The 20479-nt window shown below is 41.6% G+C and overlaps 1 long non-coding RNA gene across 1 annotated transcript in view; it reads left to right on the top strand.

The window, feature by feature from the left end:
- The window catches only part of LOC106605014 (uncharacterized), a 38628-nt gene that overhangs the window by 6103 nt on the left and 12046 nt on the right, over window positions 1-20479 (top strand). The window contains exon 2 of the long non-coding RNA XR_001328774.3: window positions 14706-14787. This is a non-coding gene — a long non-coding RNA (uncharacterized LOC106605014). The remainder of the gene's footprint in view (window positions 1-14705; window positions 14788-20479) is intronic.

Genomic DNA, 20479 nt, shown 5'->3' with positions numbered 1-20479 from the left:
TAACGAGACTATACTGGGAGTACCGGTACCGAATCAATGTGCAGGGGTACGAGGTAGTTGATGTAATTGAGGTAATATGTTGTCGAGACTATCATTAATCTGATGACTGTTATTTATTTGATCAACTAACTAACTATCCAATCTGGTTTCTGAGCTGGTCACGGGTGCACCTCAGCAACGCTCAAGGTCCTAAACGATATCATAAACGCCATCGACAAAAGACAGTACTGTGCAGCCATCTTCATCGACCTGGCCAAAGCTTTCGACTCTGTCAATCACCGTATTCTTATCGGCAGACTCAACAGCCTTGGTTTCTCAAATGACTGCCTCGCCTGGTTCACTAACTACTTCTCAGATAAAGTTCAGTGTGTCAAATCGGAGGGCCTTTTGTCCGGACCTCTGGCAGTTTCTATGGGGGTGCCACAGGGTTCAATTCTCAGGCCAACTCTTTTCTCTGTATATATCAATGATGTCGCTCTTGCTGCGGGGGATTTTTTGATCCACCTCTACGCAGACGACAACATTCTGTATACATCTGGCCCTTCTTTGGACACTGTGTTAACAAACCTTCAAACGAGCTTCAACGCCATACAACACTCCTTCCGTGGCCTCCAACTGCTCTTAAATGTTAGTAAAACTAAATGCATGCTCTTCAACCGATCGCAACAGCCCGCCCGACGGTTCTGACTTAGAGTATGTGGACAACTATAAATACCTAGGTGTCTGGCTAGACTGTAAACTCTCTTTCCAGAGTCACATTAAGCATCTCCAATCCAAAGCTAACTCTAGAATCGGCTTCCTATTTCGCAACAAAGCCTCCTTCACTCATGCTGCCATGATATAAGTTGGAGACTTATTTCTCCCTCACTAACTTTAGAGTCAGCTGTCAGAGCAGCTTACCAATTGCTGCAGCTGTACACAGCCCATCTGTAAATAGCCCATCCAACCAACTACCTTCCTCATCCCCATATTTGTTTTTGTTTTTCTGCTCTTTTGCACACCAGTATTTTTACTTGCACATCCTCCCCTGCACATATATCACTCCAGTGTAAATTGCTAAATTGTAATTACCTCGCCACTATTGGCCTATTTATTGCCTTACCTCCTTACTTAATTTGCACACACTGTATACAGATTTTTCTATTGTGTTATTGACTGTAATATTGTTTATCCCATGTGTAACTCTGTGTTGTTTTTGTCATACTGCTTTGCTTTGTCTTGGCCAGGTCACAGTTGTAAATGAGAACTTGTTCTCAACTGGCCTACCTGGTTAAATAAAGGTGAAATAAAATAAAATAAATATAAAATGTTTAATTGTTACTCAATTAAATTAATCTGGTAACAATTAACTCATTAGGAATTTGGGGCAGCACGGAAAAAGTTGTTTAACGAGTTACTATCTCCCGATTTAAACTCTAAAGATATATAGATATCTCTTATATATAGATAATTAACAGTCAATTATTAATTATTATTACCTCATATTAGTCTCATTCTGAACGTTCCTTACTTCTTGATATCTGCAAGAACCCATCCCTTATTGATGAATCAGCAATACCCAAATTGGCTGAATTATTTATTTACTAACTAACTAAATAATAACAGATTACACATGCACACATGAGATAAATGTCCTTAGTGGACTGACACGATATGATGGCTTGTTACACAATGGAAAGGGGGTGGGAAAAGATAAAGCGAGGGAGAGACAAAGAGAGTCAACTTATCGTGCATACATTTGGAAACTACGCTCACAGTAACCAGAATACTTAGCACCCTAACCGTTGCTCATTCGGATTAGAAATGGAATATATATTTACACGTAGCTATCTTTCTCTGTCGTCTCTATGGGTAGTGGCTCGATGTAAGGCTCTGGTTGTCCACCAGAGGTCACAATGTCCTTCTTAGTTGTAGAGCTTCTCTGGTCTTGGAGTGTTCATTAGAATAGATACCTAGATGTACCCACGGTTGAATCAGAGGGGATTGTCTTCCTTCTCCCCTCGTGTCTTTAGTCAAAGTTCTAGGACCACTTTTTCATGCACAACTGCAGACTGTGAATGTTCTGGTCTCGTCTTTACCTTCTTCACTCGTGTTGAGAGTTTCAGAGCTTCTAACCATTTCGTAACATTCAGCTCGCGCTGTATGTCGGCTGGTCTGTAGAGTTAAAACAATTTTCAGCCGTGTAGCCACTGCTCCATGCTGTCTGGTCTCAGTACAAAGTTTCTAACCATTTCAATGTGTGGACCATGGCCTCAAGTCTTTTTGGTCTTGTAGTTTTAACCATTCGTGAAGTCTGGTTTACACCAACCGTCTGCTTGGTCTACTAGGTGACGTTATCTTCTTCTGTAGAGCTTGAGATTTTCAGAGTTTCACCATTTCAAACGTATGGACTACCGTCCCACGTTTTCTGGTCTGTATATTAACCTGTTTGGGATAGGGGCAGTATTTTCACGGCTGGATAAAAACGTACCCGATTTAATCTGGTTACTACTCCTGCCCAGAAAGTTTCTAAAACTGTTTGAATGGTGTCTGTGAGTATAACAGAACTCATATGGCAGGCCAAAACCTGAGAAGATTCCATACAGGAAGTGCCCTGTCTGACAATTTGTTCTCCTTCTAGGGCATCTCTATCAAAAATGCAGCATCTCTGCTGTAACGTGACATTTTCTAAGGCTTCCATTGGCTCTCAGAAGGCACCAGAATGTGGAATGACGTCTCTGCAGTCTCTGGGCGAAAAACAGCAGGAGTTTTTGTGAGTGGTCAGGCAGGGAACAATGACACTGGAGTGCGCGTGTACGAGACTACTCCATGTTTTTCTTTCAGTCTATGAATGAATATAACGTCACCCGGTTGGAATATTATCGCTATTTTACGAGAAAAAAAATATTTTAAACAGCGTTTGACATGCTTCAAAGTACGGTAATGGAATATTTTGAATTTTTTTGTCACGAAATGTGCCCGCGCATCACCCTTCGGATAGTGACCTCAACGCACGAACAAAACGGAGCTATTTCAATATAACTATGGATTATTTTGAACCAAAACAACATTTGTTGTTGAAGTAGAAGTCCTGGGAGTCCATTCTGACGAAGAACAGTAAAGGTAATCCAATTTTTCTTACAGTACATCTGAGTTTGGTGAGGGCCAAACTTGGTGGGTGTCAAATTAGCTAGCCGTGATGGCCGGGCTATCTACTCAGAATATTGCAAAATGTGCTTTCGCCGAAAAGCTATTTTAAAATCTGACACCGCGATTGCATAAAGGAGTTCTGTATCTATAATTCTTAAAATAATTGTTACGTATTCTTTGAACGTTTATCATGAGTAATTTAGTAAATTCACCGGAAGTTTGCGGTGGGTATGCAAGTTCTGAACATCACATGCTAATGTAAAAAGCTTTTTTTGATATAAATATGAACTTGATTGAACAAAACATGCATGTATTGTATAACATAATGTCCTAGGAGTGTCATCTGATGAAGATCATCAAATGTTAGTGCTGCATTTAGCTGTGGTTTTTGTTTTTGTGACATATATGCTTGCTTGGAAAATGGCTGTGTGATTATTTTTGGCAGGGTACTCTCCTGACATAATCTAATTTTTTGCTTTCGCTGTAAAGCCTTTTGGAAATCGGACAACGTGGTTCGATTCAGGAGAAGTGTATCTATAAAATGGTGTAAAATAGTCCTATGTTTGAGAACTTTGAATTATGACATTTTGTGGTTTTAAATTTGGCGCTCTGATTTGTCACTGGCTGTTGAATAGTGTGTGACGATTTCGTCCCACGTACCCTAGAGAGGTTCATTCTTAGCGAGTCCTTTTAACTTCTTGGGGCTATGTGGGACGCTAGCGTGCCACCCATGGTGCACCCTATCAACAGCAGGTGCATTTCAAGAGCGGCAAATTTGAAACCAAATAAATGTCAAAATTCAAATTTTTCAAACATACAACTATCTTACACTCTTTGAAAGATAAACATCTCCTTAATCTAACCACGTTGTCCGATTTCAAAAAGGTTTTACGGCGAAAGCATAAAGTTAGATTATGTTAGGAGAGTACATTGACAATAGCTGTGTGTAATGTTTTGTCAATTCAAAGACAGGGTCACCAAAACCATAAAACCAGCTAAAATGATGCACTAACCTTTTACAATCTCCATCAGATGACACTCCTAGGACATTATGTTAGACAATGCATGCATTTTTAGTTCTATCAAGTTCATATTTATATCCAAAAACAGCGTTTTACTATGGCATTGATGTTGAGGAAATCGTTTCCCTCCAATAACCGGCAGTCAAGTCAGCACCACAAATTAAATAATTAAAATTAGAAAACATTGGTAAAATATTATATTGTCATTTAAAGAATTATAGATTTACATCTCTTGAACGCAAATCAACTTGCCAGATTTAAAAATAACCTTACTGGGAAATCACACTTTGCAATAATCTGAGCACTGCGCCCAGAAAAATATGCTTTGCTATACAGACAAACGGCCATGTTGGAGAGATCTAAAATCGAAAATACTATGTAAATAATCCATTACCTTTGATTCTCTTCATCAGATGTCACTTCCAGGAATCCCAGGTCCATAACGAATGTAGTTTTGTTCAAAAAAGCTCATCATTTATATCCAAAAAGCTCCGTGTTGTTAGCACATGATCTAAGCCAGCCGGACTTCTCGTCATGAACGAGGGGAAAAAATATATTTACGTTCGTTCAAACATGTCAAACGTTGTATAGCATAAATCATTAGTGCCTTTTTTAACCAGAACATGAATAATATTCAAGGTGGACGAATGCATTCTCTTTTATAACGTATTGGAACAAGGGTACCCAACATGAACTCGCGCGCCAGAGTCTAATCGGCCATCACCGTTCCATGGCTCTTGTTCGGTCAGATCTCACAGTAAAAGACTCAAAACACGTTGTAAAGGCTGGTGACATCTAGTGGAAGCAATAGGAAGTGCCAAAACATTAATCAACCCCTGTGTGTTTCAATGGCATTGGCTTAAAGGTAATTCAACACATCAGGTATCCACTTCCTGTCAGAAAATGTCTCAGGGTTTTGCCTGCCAAATGAGTTCTGTTATACTCACAGACACCATTCAAACAGTTTTAGAAACTTTAGGGTGTTTTCTATCCATATATAATAAGTATATGCATATTCTAGTTACTGGGTAGGATTAGTAACCAGATTAAATCGGGTACGTTTTTTTATCCAGCCGTGAAAATACTGCCCCCTAGCCCCAACAGGTTAAGCACTCTGGCCAAAGGGGATGTTCCGTCACGCTGACATGAACTCTGAGCTCACTTGGGCCTGGCTACTGACTTGGCACAAGTTTATATGAAAAACAATTCTAATTTAGAAGGCTAAAATCACATTGCTATCTTCACAAAAGTATTCTCATATTTAATCATATCATTTTTACAACATTTAGATGTAAACCTGATACATAGGACGCGTACACTTTCAGAGTTACCGGTGCCTTGATATACAATCCTTAATGATAATAAACAATGTGACAGGATTATTCTTTAAGTTCCCACCGACCATTTCCCACATTCTTTATGTTAGAAATATTGTTCCATTATCCACTTTTAGATGTTAGAGTTAACCCCCGCAAGGTTGGCATAACTAGCAGCGTCCTCAGCGCTGGCTGGAGTGTTTACGGACATATTCAATCTCTCGCTATCCCAGTCTGTTGTCCCCACTTGTTTCAAGATATCCACCATTGTACCCAAGAAAGCGAAGGTAACTGAATTAAATTACTATTGCCCCGTACCACTCACTTCTGTCATCATGATGTGCTTTGAGAGGCTAGTTAAGGATAATATCACCTCCAGCTTACCCTACACCCATGACCCACTAAAATTTGGATACAAACCCAATAGATCCACAGAACACTGCCCTATCCCACCTGGACAAGAGGAATAACTATGTAAGAATGCTGTTTATTGACTACAGCTCAGTCTTCAACACTAGGATCTGAACCCTCGTCCTGTACAACTGGGTTCTGGACTTCCTGACGGGCCGCCCCCCAGGTGGTGAAAGTGGGCAACAACTCCTCTACTACACTGATCCTCAACACAGGGGCCCCACAAGGGTGTGTGCCCAGCCACCTTCTGTACCCTGGGGGCACACTGCCTGCCCTCCAAGACATCTACAGCACCTGGTTTCACAGGAGAGCCAAGAAGGTCATCAAGGACCTCAGCCACCCAAGCCACACGGCATGTACACCCCACTACCATCCAGAAGGCGAGGTCAGTACATGTGCATCAAAGTTGGGACCGAGAGACTGAAAAAAAGCTTTTATCTCAAGTCCATCAGACTGTTAAACAGCCATCACCAGCTGGCCTCCACCCAGCACTCTGCCCTGAACTCAACTCTGCACCTTAGAGGCTGCTGCCCTATGTACATTGACATGGAACACTGGTCACTGGTCAGTTTAATTAATTAATAATGTTTACATACCCATTTCATATGTATATAATGTATTCAAGTCCATCCTATTCAACTATTGCTGTACATATAGTACTCTATCCACGTATTCTTCAGATATACTACATCATCTATCCACATACTGTCCATAATGTCTTTACATCCCATAACATATACAGTACCAGTCAAATGTTTGGACACACCTACTTATTCAAGGGTTTTTCTTTATTTCTCTACATTGTAGAATAATAGTGAAGACATCAAAACTATGAAATAACACATGTGGAATTATGAAGTTTTGATGTTAGATTCTTCAATGTAGCCACCCTTTGCCTTGATTACAGCTTTGCAAACTCTTGGCATTCTCTCAACCAGCTTCACCTGGAATGCTTTTCCAACAGTCTTGAAGGAGTTCCCACATATGCTGAGCACTTGTTGGCTGCTTTTCCTTCACTCTGCGGTCCAACTCATCCCAAACCATCTCAATTGGGTTGAGGTCGGTTGATTGTAGAGGCCTTGTCATCTGATGCAGCACTCCATCACTCTCCTTCTTGCTAAAATAGCCCTTACACAGCCTGGAGGTGTGTTGGGTCATTGTCAAGTTGAAAACAAATAATAAGCGCAAACCAGATGGGATGCCATGCTGGTTAAGTGTGCCTTGAATTCTAAATAAATCACAGACTATGTCACCAGCAAAGCACACCCACACCATCAAACCTCCTACTCCATTCTTCACGGTGAGAACCACACATGCGGAGATCATGCGTTCACCTGCTCTTCGTCTCACAAAGACACGGCCGTTGGAAACAAAAACCTAAATTTGGACTCATCAGACCGAAAGACAGATTTCCACCGGTCTAACGTCCATTGCTCGTGTTTCTTGGCCCAAGCAAGTCTCTTTTCATTATCGGTGTCCTTTAGTAGTGGTTTCTTCACAGCAATTCGACAATAAAGGCCTGATGGGGCGACAGGTAGCCTAGTGGTTAGAGCATTGGATTTGTAACCGAAAAGTTGCAAGATCAAATCCCCGAGCTGACAAGGTAAAAATGTGTCGTTCTGCCCCTGTTCCTAGGCTGTCATTGAAAATAAGAATTTGTTCTTAACTGACTTGTTTAAAAAAAAATCACAGTCTCCTCTGAACAGTTGATGTTGAGATGTGTCTCTTACTTGAACTCTGTGAAGCATTTACAGTGCCTTGCAAAAGTAATCACACCCCTTGGTGTTTTTCCTATTTTGTTGCATTACAACCTGTAATTTAAATTTATTTTAATTTGGATTTCATGTAATGGACATACACAAAATTGTCCAAATTGGTGAAGTGAAATGAAAAAAATAACTTGTTAAAAAAATTCTACAAAAATGTAAAACTGAAAAGTAGTGGTTGCATTTGTATTCACCCCCTTAGCTATGAAGACCTTAAATAAGATCTGGTGCAACCAATTACATTCAGAAGTCACATAATTTGTTAGATTGCACACAGGTGGACTTTATTTAAGTCTCACATGATCTGTCACATGATCTCAGTATATATACACCTGTTCTGAAAGGCCCCAGAGTCTGCAACACCACTAAGCAAGGGGCACCACCAAGCAAGCGGCACCATGAAGACCAAGGAGCTTTCCAAACAGGTCAGGGACAAAGTTGTGGAGAAAAACAGATCAAAAATATCCGAATCGTTTGAACATCCCACAGAGCACCATTAAATGCATTATTAAAAAATGGAAAGAATATGGCACCACAACAAACCTGCCAAGAGAGGGCCGCCGACCAAAACTTACGGACCAGGCAAGGAGGGCATTAATCAGAGAGGCAACAAAGAGACCAAAGATAACCCTGAAGGAGCTGCAAAGCTCCACAGCGGAGATTGGAGTATCTGTTCATAGGACCACTTTAAGTTGTACACTCCACAGAGCTGGGCTTTATGGAAGAGTGGCCAGAAAAAAGCCACTCTTACATCTAGACGTTCCGCTAGCGGAACACCACTCCAATATCCAATGATAGGGCGTGGCACGAAATACAAACTCCTCGAAAATCCGAAAACTTCCATTTTTCAAACATGACTATTTTACAGCATTTTAAAGACAAGACTCTCCTTTATCTAACCACACTGTCCGATTTCAAAAAGGCTTTACAACGAAAGCAAAACATTAGATTATGTCAGCAGAGTACCCAGCCAGAAATAATCAGATACCCATTTTTCAAGCTAGCATATAATGTCACAAAAACCAAAACCACAGCTAAATGCAGCACTAACCTTTGATGATCTTCATCAGATGACACTCCTAGGACATTATGTTATACAATACATGCATGTTTTGTTCAATCAAGTACATATTTATATCAAAAACCAGCTTTTTACATTAGCATGTGACGTTCAGAACTAGCATTCCCACCGAACACTTCCGGTGAATTTACTAAATTACTCACGATAAACGTTCACAAAAAACATAACAATAATTTAAAGAATTATAGATACAGAACTCCTATATGCAATCGCGGTGTCCGATTTTAAAATAGCTTTTCGGTGAAAGCACATTTTGCAATATTCTGAGTAGATAGCCCGGCCATCACAGGGCTAGCTATTTTGACACCCACCAAGTTTGGTACTCACCAAACTCAAATCTACTATGAGAAAAATTGGATTACCTTTGCTGTTCTTCGTCAGAATGCACTCCCAGGACTTCTACTTCAACAACAAATGTTGGTTTGGTTCCAAATAATCCATAGTTATATCCAAATAGCGGTGTTTTGTTCGTGCGTTCAAGACACTATCCGAAGGGTAAAGAAGGGTGGCGCGGCCCGGCGCGTTTCGTGACAAAAAAAATCAAAATATTCCATTACCGTACTTCGAAGCATGTCAAATGCTGTTTAAAATCAATTTTTATGCGATTTTTCTCGTAAAATAGCGATAATATTCCGACCGGGAGTCGTAGTTTTCGTTCAAAGACTGAAAAAGTAAAATGGACTCTTCACGTGCACGCGCGCACCCGTCTCATTGTTCTCAGATCGACCACTTACCAAATGCGCTACTGTTTTTCAGCCAGTAACTGCAGAGTCATCATTCAACATTCTGGCGCCTTCTGAGAGCCTATGGGAGCCTTAGAAAGTGTCACGTTACAGCAGAGATCCTTTGTTTTGGATAGAGATGACAAAGAAGGCCAAGATATGGTCAGACAGGGTACTTCCTGTACAGAATCTTCTCAGGTTTTGGCCTGCCATTTGAGTTCTGTTATACTCACAGACACCATTCAAACAGTTTTAGAAACTTTGGAGTGTTTTCTATCCAAAGCTACTAATTATATGCATATTCTAGTTTCTGGGCAGGAGTAATAACCAGATTAAATCGGGTACGTTTTTTATCCGGCCGTGAAAATACTGCCCCCAATCCATAACAAGTTAAAGAAAAAAATAAGCAAGCACGTTTGGTGTTCACCGTAAGGCATGTTGGAGACTCCAAACATATGGAAGGTACTCTGGTCAGATGAGACTAAAATTGAGCTTTTTGGCCATCAAGGAAAATGCTATGTCTGGCGCAAACCTAACACCTCTCATCACCCCGAGAACACCATCCCCACAGTGAAGCATGGTGGTGGCAGCATTATGCTGTGGGGATGTTTTTCATTAGCAGGGACTGGGAAACTGGTCAGAATTGAAGAAATTATGGATGGCCGTAAATACAGGGAAATTCTTGAGGGAAACCTGTTTCAGTCTTCCAGAGATTTGAGACTGTGACAGAGGTTTACCTTCCAGCAGGACAATAACCCTAAGCTTTATGCTAAAACAACACTCAAGTGGTTTAAGGGGAAACATTTAAATGTCTGGGAATGGCCTAGTCAAAGCCCAGACCTCAATCCAATTGAGAATCTGTGGTATGGCTTAAAGATTGCTGTACACCAGTGGAATCCATCCAACTTGAAGGAGCTGCAGCAAATTTGCCTTGAAGAATGTGGCTAGATGTGCCAAGCTTATAGAGACATCAAAGTGTTGACTTTGGGGGGGGGGGGGGGGGGGGGGGTGAAAAGTTATGCACGCTCATGTTTTCTGTTTTTTTGTCTTATTTCTTGTTGTTTCACAAAAAAGATATTTAGCATATTCTAAGTCATAGGCATGTTGTGTAAATCAAATGATACAAACCCCCAAAAAATAAGTTATAATTCCAGGTTGTAAGGCAACAAAATAGGAAAAATGGGGTGAATACTTTCGCAAGCCACTGTATTTGGGCTGCAATTTCTGAGGCTGGTAACTCTAATGAACTTTTCCTCTGTAGCAGAGGTAACTCTGGGTCTTCCTTTCCTGTTGCGGTCCTCATGAGAGACAGTTTCATCATAGTGATGGTTTTTGCGACTGTACTCAAAGAAACTTTCAAAGTTCTTGACATTTTCCGCATTGACTGACCTTCATGTCCTAAAGCAATGATGGACTGTAATTTTTCTTTGCTTATTTGAGCTGTTCTTGCCATAACATTGACTTGGTCTTTTTCCAAATAGGGCTATCTTCTATATGCTAAGCCTGCCCATTCACAACACAACTGATTGGCTCAAACACATTAAGAAGTAAGAAATTCCACAAATTAACTTTTAACAAGGCACACCTGTTAATTGAAATGGATTCCAGGTGACTACCTCATGAAGCTGGTTGAGAGATTGCCAAGAGTGTGCAAAGCTGTCATCAAGGAAAAGGGTGGCAACTTTGAAGAATCCATTACTACATGATTAACAAATGGATCACTAGTCACTTTAAACAATTCCACTTAAAATAATGCCACTTAAATAATGTTTACATATCTTACATTACTCATATCACATGTATATGTTGTATTTTATACCATCTATTGCACCTTGCCAATGCCGCCTGGCCATCACTCATCCATATATTTATATCTATATATTCTCATTCACCCCTTTTAGATTTGTGTGTATTAGGCAGTTGTTGTGGAACTGTTAGATTACTTGTTAGATATTATTGCATTGTGTTGGAACCAGAAGACAAGTGTTTCACTACACTCATATTAAACTTCTTCAGGCTAGGGTCTATTTTTCTCCACTTCCTGTCTGACTGACGTGCCAAAGTAAACTGCCTGTTACTCAGGCCCAGAAGCCAGGATATGCATATAATTGCTACCATTGGATAAAGAACACTTTGAAGTTTTTAGAAATGTTAAAATAATGTATGAGACTGTAACACAATTGATATGGCAGGAGAAAATCCAAAGAAAAACCAACCGGAATGTTTTCTTTTTTGAGAGCCCATGCTCTTACAATGGAAAGCTATGGGCCATATGCAATTCCAGCTCCCAGATTGCAATTCCTATGGCTTCCACTAGATGTCAACAGTCTTTGGTCAAGGTTTCAGGCTTGTTTCTTCCCAAACGAGGAAGAATTTTGAGTTTTGGTACTGGGAGTCAGAGTTGGAAATCAGTCTTTGTGCTCACGACGAAGAGGACACGCACCTGCTAATTTTAATTTCCTATTGAACATACTTCTTCCATATGAAATATTATAGTTTAACTACATTTTAGGATACTTGAAGATTAAATAGAAACATATTTCGACTTGTTTTAAAGTTTAGCGGTAGCTTTTTGGATTCCTTTCTCTGCATGTTGAACGAGTAGATTACTCAAATCGATGGCGCCAACTAAACAGACTTTTTGGGAAATAAAGAAGGATTTTATCTAACAAAACAACCATGCATGTTGTAGCTGGGACCATTTGGATTGCAAATCAGAGGAAGATTTTCAAAAAGTAAGTGAATATTTAATCGCTATTTGCAATTTTATGAGGGTTATTAAAGTGGCTATGCATAGATAACAGAGAGCAGCAGCAGCAGCGTAGGGGGGATGCAAATAGTCTGGGTAGCCATTTGATTAACTGTTCAGGACCCCCTGTAGTGCCTTGCGGTCGGAGGCTGCGCAGTTGCCATATCAGGCAGTGATGCAACCAGTCAGGAGGTTTTCGATGGTGCAGCTGTAAAAACCTTTTGAGGATCTGAGGACCCATGCCAAATCTTTTCAGTCTCCTGAGGAGGAAGAGGTTTTGCCGTGCCCTCTTAACAACTGTCTTGGTGTGCTTGGACCACGTTTGTTGGTGATGTGGGCACCAAGGCACTTGAAGCTCTTAAACTGCTCCACTACAGCCATTTTCCTGTAGTCCACAATCATCTCCTTTGTCTTGATCACGGTGAGGGAGAGGTTGTTGTCCTTGCACCACACGGTCAGGTCTCTGACCTCCTCCCTATAGGCTGTCTCATCGTTGTCGGTGATCAGGCCTACCACTGTTGTGTCATCAGCAAACGTAATGATGGATTTGGTGTTGGACTGATGAGCCATGCAGTCATGAGTGAACAGGGAGTACAGGAGGGGACTGAGCACGCACCCCTGAGGGGCCCCCGTGTTGAGGATGTGTTGTTACCTACCCTTACCACCTAGGGGTGGCCCGTCAGAAGTCTAGGATCCAGTTACAGAGGGAGGTGTTTTGTCCCAGGGTCCTTAGCTTAGTGATGAGCTTTGAGGGCACTATGGTGTTGAACGCTGAGCTGTAAATGAATAGCATTCTCACATAGGTGTTCCTTTTGTCCAGGTGGGAAAGGGCAGTGTGGAGTGTAATAGAGATTGCATGATCTGTGGATCTGTTGGTGCGGTGTGCAAATTGGAGTGGGTCTAGGGTTTCTGGGATAATGGTGTTGATTTGAGCCATGACCAGCCTTTCAAAGCATTTCATGGCTACAGACGTGAGTGGTCCGGGTCGGTAATCATTTAGGCAGGTTACCTTAGTGTTCTTGGGCACAGGGACTATGGTGGTCTGCTTGAAACATGTTGGTATTACAGACTTAGACAGGGAGAGGTTGAAAATGTCAGTGAAGACACTTGCCAGTTGGTTACCGTATGCTCAGAGTACACGTCCTGGTAATCCGTCCTACGCAGCGACCTTGTGAATGTTGACCTGTTTAAAGGTCTTACTCACATCGGCTGCGGAGAGCGTGATCACACAGTCATCTGGACCAGCTGATGCTCTCATGCATGTTTCAGTGTTACTTGCCTCGAAGTGACATAGCAGTTATTTAGCTTGTCTGGCAGGCTTGTTTCACTGGGCAGCTCTCAGTTGTGCTTCCTTTTGTAGTCTGTAATAGTTTGCAAGCCCTGCCACATCTGACGAGCGTCGGAGCCGGTGTAGTACGATTCGATCTTAGTGCTGTATTGACGCTTTGCCTGTTTGACGGTTCGTCGGAGGGCATAGCCGGATTTCTTATAAGCTTCCAGGTTAGAGTTCCGCTCCTTGAAAGCGGCAGCTCTACCCTTTAGCTCAGTGCGAATGTTGCCTGTAATCCATGGCTTCTGGTTGGTGTATGCATTTACAGTCACTGTGGGGACGACGTCCTCGATGCCTTATTGATAAAGCCAGTGACTGATGTGGTGTACTCCTCAATGGCATTGGAAGAATCCTGGAACATATTCCAGTCTGTGCTAGCAAAACAGTCCTGTAGTTTAGCATCTGCTACATCTGACCACTTTTTATAGACCGAGTCACTGGTGCTTCCTGCTTTAATTTTTACTTGTAAGCAGGAATCACGAGGATAGAGTTATGGTCAGATTTGCCAAATGAAGGGCGAGGAAGAGCTTTGTACGTGTCTCTGTGAATGGAGTAATGGTGGTCTAGAATTTTTTTTGTCTCTGGTTGCACATTTAACATGCTGATAGAAATTCGGTAAACTGATTTAAGTTTTCCTGCATTAATGTCACTGGCCACCAGCAGCGTCGCCTCTGGATGAGTGTTTTCCTGTTTGCTTATGCCGGAATACAGCTCATTGAGTGTGATTTTAGTGCCAACTTCGCTCTGTGGTGGTATCTAGACAGCTACGAAAAATACAGATGAAAACTCTCTAGGTACATAGTGTGGTCTTCAGCTTATCATGAGATACTCTACTTTGAGACTTCCTTAGATATCGTGCACCAGCTGTTTACATAAATGCATAGGCCCCCGCCCCGTGTCTTACCAGAGGCTGCTTTTCTGTCTTGCCGATAGAGTGTATAACCCGCCAGCTCTATGTTCCTAATGTTGTTGTTCAGCCACGACTCGGTGAAACATACGATATTACAGTTTTTAACGTCCCGTTGGTAGGATATATGTGCTTTCAGTTCGTCCCATTTATTTTCCAGCAATTGAACGTTAGCTAGCAGAATGGAAGGCAAGAGCAGATTAGCCACTCGTTGCCTGATCCTCGAAAGGCACCCTGATCTTTTGCCTCAAAATCTCTGTTTCCTTTTCCAGCGAATCACGGGGATCGGGGCCTGGTCTGCAGTATATCCCTTGCGTCCGACTCATTGAAGAAGAACTCCTCATCCAATTTGAGGTGAGTAATCCCAGTTCTGATGTCCAGAAACTCTTTTCGGTCATAAGAGATAGTAGTAGCAACATTATGTACAAAACAAGTTACGAACAACGTGAAAAAACAAACAAAATAGCATAATTGGTTGAGAGCTGATAAGACGGCAGCCTAGCCTATGGTGCCATTACTGTTCACTATTCACTATTTATTTATTTTTTATTTCACCTTTATTTAACCAGGTAGGCAAGTTGAGAACAAGTTCTCATTTACAATTGCGACCTGGCCAAGATAAAGCAAAGCAGTTTGACACATACAACAACACAGAGTTACACATGGAGTAAAACAAACATACAGTCAATAATACAGTAGGAAAATAAGTCTATATACAATGTGAGCAAATGAGGTGAGATAAGGGAGGGTAAAGGGAAAAAAAGGCCATGGTGGCTAAGTACATACAATAGAGCAAGTAAAACACTGGAATGGTAGATTTGCAGTGGAAGAAAGTGCAAAGTAGAAATATAAATAATGGGGTGCAAAGGAGAAAAATAAATAAATAAATACAGTAGGGGAAGTGGTAGTTGTTTGGGCTAAATTATAGACGGGCTATGTACAGGTGCAGTAATCTGTGAGCTGCTCTGACAGCTGGTGCTTAAAGCTAGTGAGGGAGATAAGTGTTTCCAGTTTCAGAGATTTTTGTAGTTCGTTCCAGTCATTGGCAGCAGAGAACTGTAAGGAGAGGTGGCTGAAGGAGGAATTGGCTTTGGGGGTGAACAGTGAGATATACCTGCTGGAGCGCGTGCTACAGGCGGGTGCTGCTATGGTGACCAGCGAGCTGAGATAAGGAGGGACTTTACCTAGCAGGGTCTGGTAGATGACCTGGAGCCAGTGGGTTTGGCGACAAGTATGAAGCGAGGGCCAGCCAACGAGAGCGTACAGGTCGCAGTGGTGGGTAGTTTAAGCGGCTTTGGTGACAAAACGGATGGGACTGTGATAGACTGCATCCAATTTATTGAGTAGGGTATTGGAGGCTATTTTGTAAAAGACATCGCTGAAGTCAAGGATCGGTAGTATGGTCAGTTTTACGAGGGTATGTTTGGCAGCATGAGTGAAGGATGCTTGTTGCGAAATAGGAAGCCAATTCTAAATTTTACTTTGGATTGGAGATGTTTGATGTGAGTCTGGAAGGAGAGTTTACAGTCTAACCAGACACCTAGGTATTTGTAGTTGTCCACATATTCTAAGTCAGAACCGTCCAGAGTAGTGATGCTGGATGGGCGGGCAGGTGTGGGCAGCGATCGGTTGAAGAACATGCATTTAGTTTTACTTGTATTTAAGAGCAGTTGGAGGCCACGGAAGGAGAGTTGTATGGCATTGAAGCTCGTCTGGAGGGTTGTTAAAACCTCTTCAGCGTCTGATCCCGTTAGCGGGATCAAAATCCAGCGAAAAATCATATCGCCAATTAGCATTAAAAAAAAATCATAATTTTTTTTTTTTTTATAGATACACCTCTCCTGAATCGACCCACGTCGTCCGATTTCAAAAAGGTTTTACAGGAAAAGCAAATCATTAGATTATATTAGATGAGTCCATCGTAAAAAGCAGCTTCATAGCCATTTTCCGACCAACCACTTGCATCACATATAATCAAAAAACAGCTAAATGCAGCACTAACCTTTTACAAACTTCATCAGATGGCACCCCTAGGACATCATGTTATACAATGCATGCATTCTTTTGTTCAATAAAGGTCATATTTATATATAAAAACAGCATTTTACATCTCTGTCTGAGGTTGACTACATAATTTCCCCTCAAAAGCGTCCCGGTAAACAATGCTACATTTCCCTAAATTACTATCCTATAACGATTTTTTAAATGTATATTGTCAATCTAACATTTATAGATGAATATCTCTTGAGAACACCTGTCATACCAGATTTTAAATTAACTTTACTGGGTAATCACACTTTGCAATAAAAGGAGATGCGATACTGAGAAAATGAGCTAATATACAGAGCTCGGCGCCATCTTGGAAACAATCGCATGTCACATCTCATCTTGTATAATATTGTCAATAATCGCCTACCTTTAGTTGTCTTCATCAGAAAGCATCCCAGGTCCACAACAGATGTATTTTCGGTCAAAAAGTCCATACTTCACGTTCCATTAGCCTGATGTTGGTAGCGCGTCCTATGGCTCTCTCCAAGCGCAGGTCTGAAGTTCAGAATAAATGCAATGCTCGCGCATGTAGGTTCGTTCAAACATGTCAAACGTTGTATAAAATAAATCTTCAGGGCCTCTAACACCAAGAGAGCCAATAAGATTCGAGGGGGATGATGTCATGGCCTTTAAAACCGTATCCAAAGGTGGGGGCAGACATGGCCGCCGGCGTCATAATGGTGATGGTCCATCCCCTGTGACCAATTTCAAACTCGTGTCATTCACTGAGTTTTGACTCTATAAGGCTCAAACCACTGTGAAAGGACTGGCGACATCTAGTGGAAGCAATAGGAAGTGCTCACTGAACCATGGTTAACGGTGTGATTAATAAGGAAAGATGAGAAGTCGAGTCCACAATTCAGAATTCCACTTCCTGTTTCAATCGGTCTCGGGGTTTTGACTGCCATTTGAGTTCTGTTATACTCACAGACACCATTCAAACAGTTTTAGAAACTTTAGAGTGTTTTCTATCCATATATAATAAGTATATGCATGCCCTATCTTCTGAGTTTGATTAGTAGGCCGTTGAAAATGGGAACGATTTTTTTTCAAAAAAACATACAGAATGGTGTCGTCTGCGTAGAGGTGGATCAGAGATTCACCAGCAGCAAGAGCGACATCATTGAGGTATACAGAGAAGAGAGCTGGCCCAAGAATTGAACCCTGTGGCACCCCCATAGAGACTGCCAGAGGTCCGGACAACAGGCCCTCCGATTTGACACACTTGAACTCTATCAGAGAAGTAGTTGGTGAACCAGGTGAGGCAATCATTTGAGAAACCTTTTATTCACAGAGAGTCTGTGAGATGAAGAATTAGAGAAACAGGGAGTCAGAAAAACAGAGGACCACAGGGTCATTGACAGACATGAATCAGGTTTATTGGGTTCATGATAAATGAATGACCGCAGCAGCAGCAATGATCTATCAGTCACTGGTAATGACTAACAAAAGCAATACACAGCTTTATTTAAAACCAAGCATTTCCCCTGAGACACATGAACATTGCACGAAGGCACACACACGTGGTCGCTCTAACTAGCCACGATGACTCTTGTTATCTTTATGTATGTTGAGTCACTCTTTCTTTTCCTTTCTCCTTCTTATTCACCACAAACTTACTAGAAAACGGTTACGCACACACTTATTTTTGCATCACCGATGCTTGAGGCAATCCCCACTTTCATTCAGTCGTGGAAGAAGTGATAATGACACATTGGGTTGAATGAGTGTGAATGCACATAGACACAAACTAATTGGTCATTGGTCTCAGACTCCCCTGTGATGTCATATCCTGGTGGTTGCATACTGTAGACAAATCCCAGCTCTCCCCTCTGATGTCAGCTCTCCCCTCTGATGCAAACTTGTTGGTTGTTGGTCATGCAGTGAGACGTAGCTGAGACCACCACAGATTCCCCTGTGATATCACATCCTGGTGGATGCGTAGTCAAATCCCAGCTCTCCTCTCTGATGTCAGTGGTGTCATCGAAAATAGGACCCTTTCCGCATTCCCACTCAAGTAATGATAGAAATATACTTTGTCTCACTGGATGAAAATATTTGTCTCACTGAAAACTAGCTGGTATTGGCAGAGAGGTTTGGAACTCTGTTATTGGTCTATTAACCAATTTACTGCATGGTGATATCACCATGGAAAGCCGAAAACTCCCTCCCATGCAAACCTGCTGATTAGAAGGGGCTGTGTACAGTAGATTGTATTTTCGACTAGCAACTATCAGGAAATAACACAGATAGTTTCATCAGCTGTTGTACAATATGATATAAAACACAGGAAAAACAGAATTTTGACTGCATTGGCCATTCATCTTTCACTCAAGCCACTCTCATTGTTTTCTCGGATGTCCCTTGTCAGTTCATCTGTCTCTCAGCAGACAGACAGACACGCTCACACACACTCTCTCTCTCTCCCCAACTCTCTGTATCTCTCTCTCTCTCCCTCTCCTCTACTTTCTATTCACCAGCTTCTCATCCTTATTCTTTTAGTTAGTCTCTCATTCCAGGGAGGATTGGAGTGCAAGTGAAGCGGATCAAAGCCAACAGGTCACATTCAACACACATCCTTCTTTACCTCTCACTCTATTATTAATCACCTATTGCCTCTCTCCTCCCCTTCTTCCAACATTTCAGCCACAATTTCATTATATCAACCTCTTCCTCTCTCTCTGTCTGTGGCATTGGGAGGGGTTTCTACAATAAAATAATCAAAGCATGAGACTGAAACAATGAGAACTGTCAGCAGATTTCCCGCTATTTATCCCACCATTTAAAAAAACAATAATTTTGGTTTTGTGTATGAAGTCATTTGGCAAGCACCTTCACCCACTTCTCCAGTTGTTCAAACTGCAGAGAAAGGAGAAGGAGAAAAGAGCCACCAGCTATTGTTCCTGAAAAATGTCTCTGAGGGCATATTAAGGCATGTTTCTGGGGCTTCCTCGCAAGGAGGGCCCCTCTTTTAACCAAAGTCCTCCCACCCTGAGAGGATTTGTGTGTGCGTGCGTGTGCGTGCGTGTGCGTGCGTGCGTACGTGCGTGCGTGCGCGCGTGCGTGCGTGCGTGTGCGTGCGCGTGCGTGTGTGTGTGTGTGTGTGTGTGTGCATGCATGCATCTGTGTATGTGTGTTTGAGCCCCTCACGTACTCTCTCTCCCCAGTATGGCACCATACAGAGAGTGTCACAACGGGGAGCAAATCAAAACTCAATTTGATACTAATCCATCTAATTGAGGAGCAAGATCGTAAGGTAGATGTTTTCTTTGATCTAGGAGGAGAAACGGGTGGGGGGGGGGGTAAAGATTAGGACTGCTTAAGCTATTTATGTACCATAGCGAGAAAGAGGGATCTTCCCTAAATTCATATGTTCTTTCTATGCTTCCTCATTCTTTTCTCTCTTTTTTTCTCCAAAACTTGAGGACAAAGAGGAGGGAAGAGGTGCAAGAGGTGACGTGGCAATGGTGAAATTTGTGACAGCGACCTCACGCAGACACACATGCACATGTACATGTACAGTACACGCACATGCACACATGCACACACACACATACTTATTCCCAGTGGTGGAAAAAGTACTCAATTGTTATAATTGAATAAAACTAAAGATACCTTAATTGAAAATGACTCAAGTAAAAGTTACCCAGTAAAATACTACTTGAGTAAAAGTTTTAAGTATTTGGTTTTAAATATACTTGAGTATCAAAAGTAAATGTAATTGCTAAAATGTACTTAGGTATCAAAAGTGAAAGTATGAATCATTTCAAATTCCTTGTTTTTTAATTTACAGATAACCAGGGGCAAACTCCAACACTCAGACATAATTTACAAACTAAACATTTATGTTTAGTGAGTTCGCCAGGTCAGAGGCAGTAGGGATGAGCAGGGATGTTCTCTTGATAAGTGTATGAATTGGACCATTTTCCTGTCAAAATGTAACAATTACTTTTGGATGTCAAGGAAAATGAATGGAGTAAAAGTACATTATTTTCTT

This window comes from Salmo salar, chromosome 05, assembly GCF_965601325.2.
Source record: "Salmo salar chromosome 05, fSalSal1, whole genome shotgun sequence".
Classification (NCBI taxonomy): domain Eukaryota; kingdom Metazoa; phylum Chordata; class Actinopteri; order Salmoniformes; family Salmonidae; genus Salmo; species Salmo salar.
This window is presented reverse-complemented; position numbering and strand designations above follow the sequence as displayed.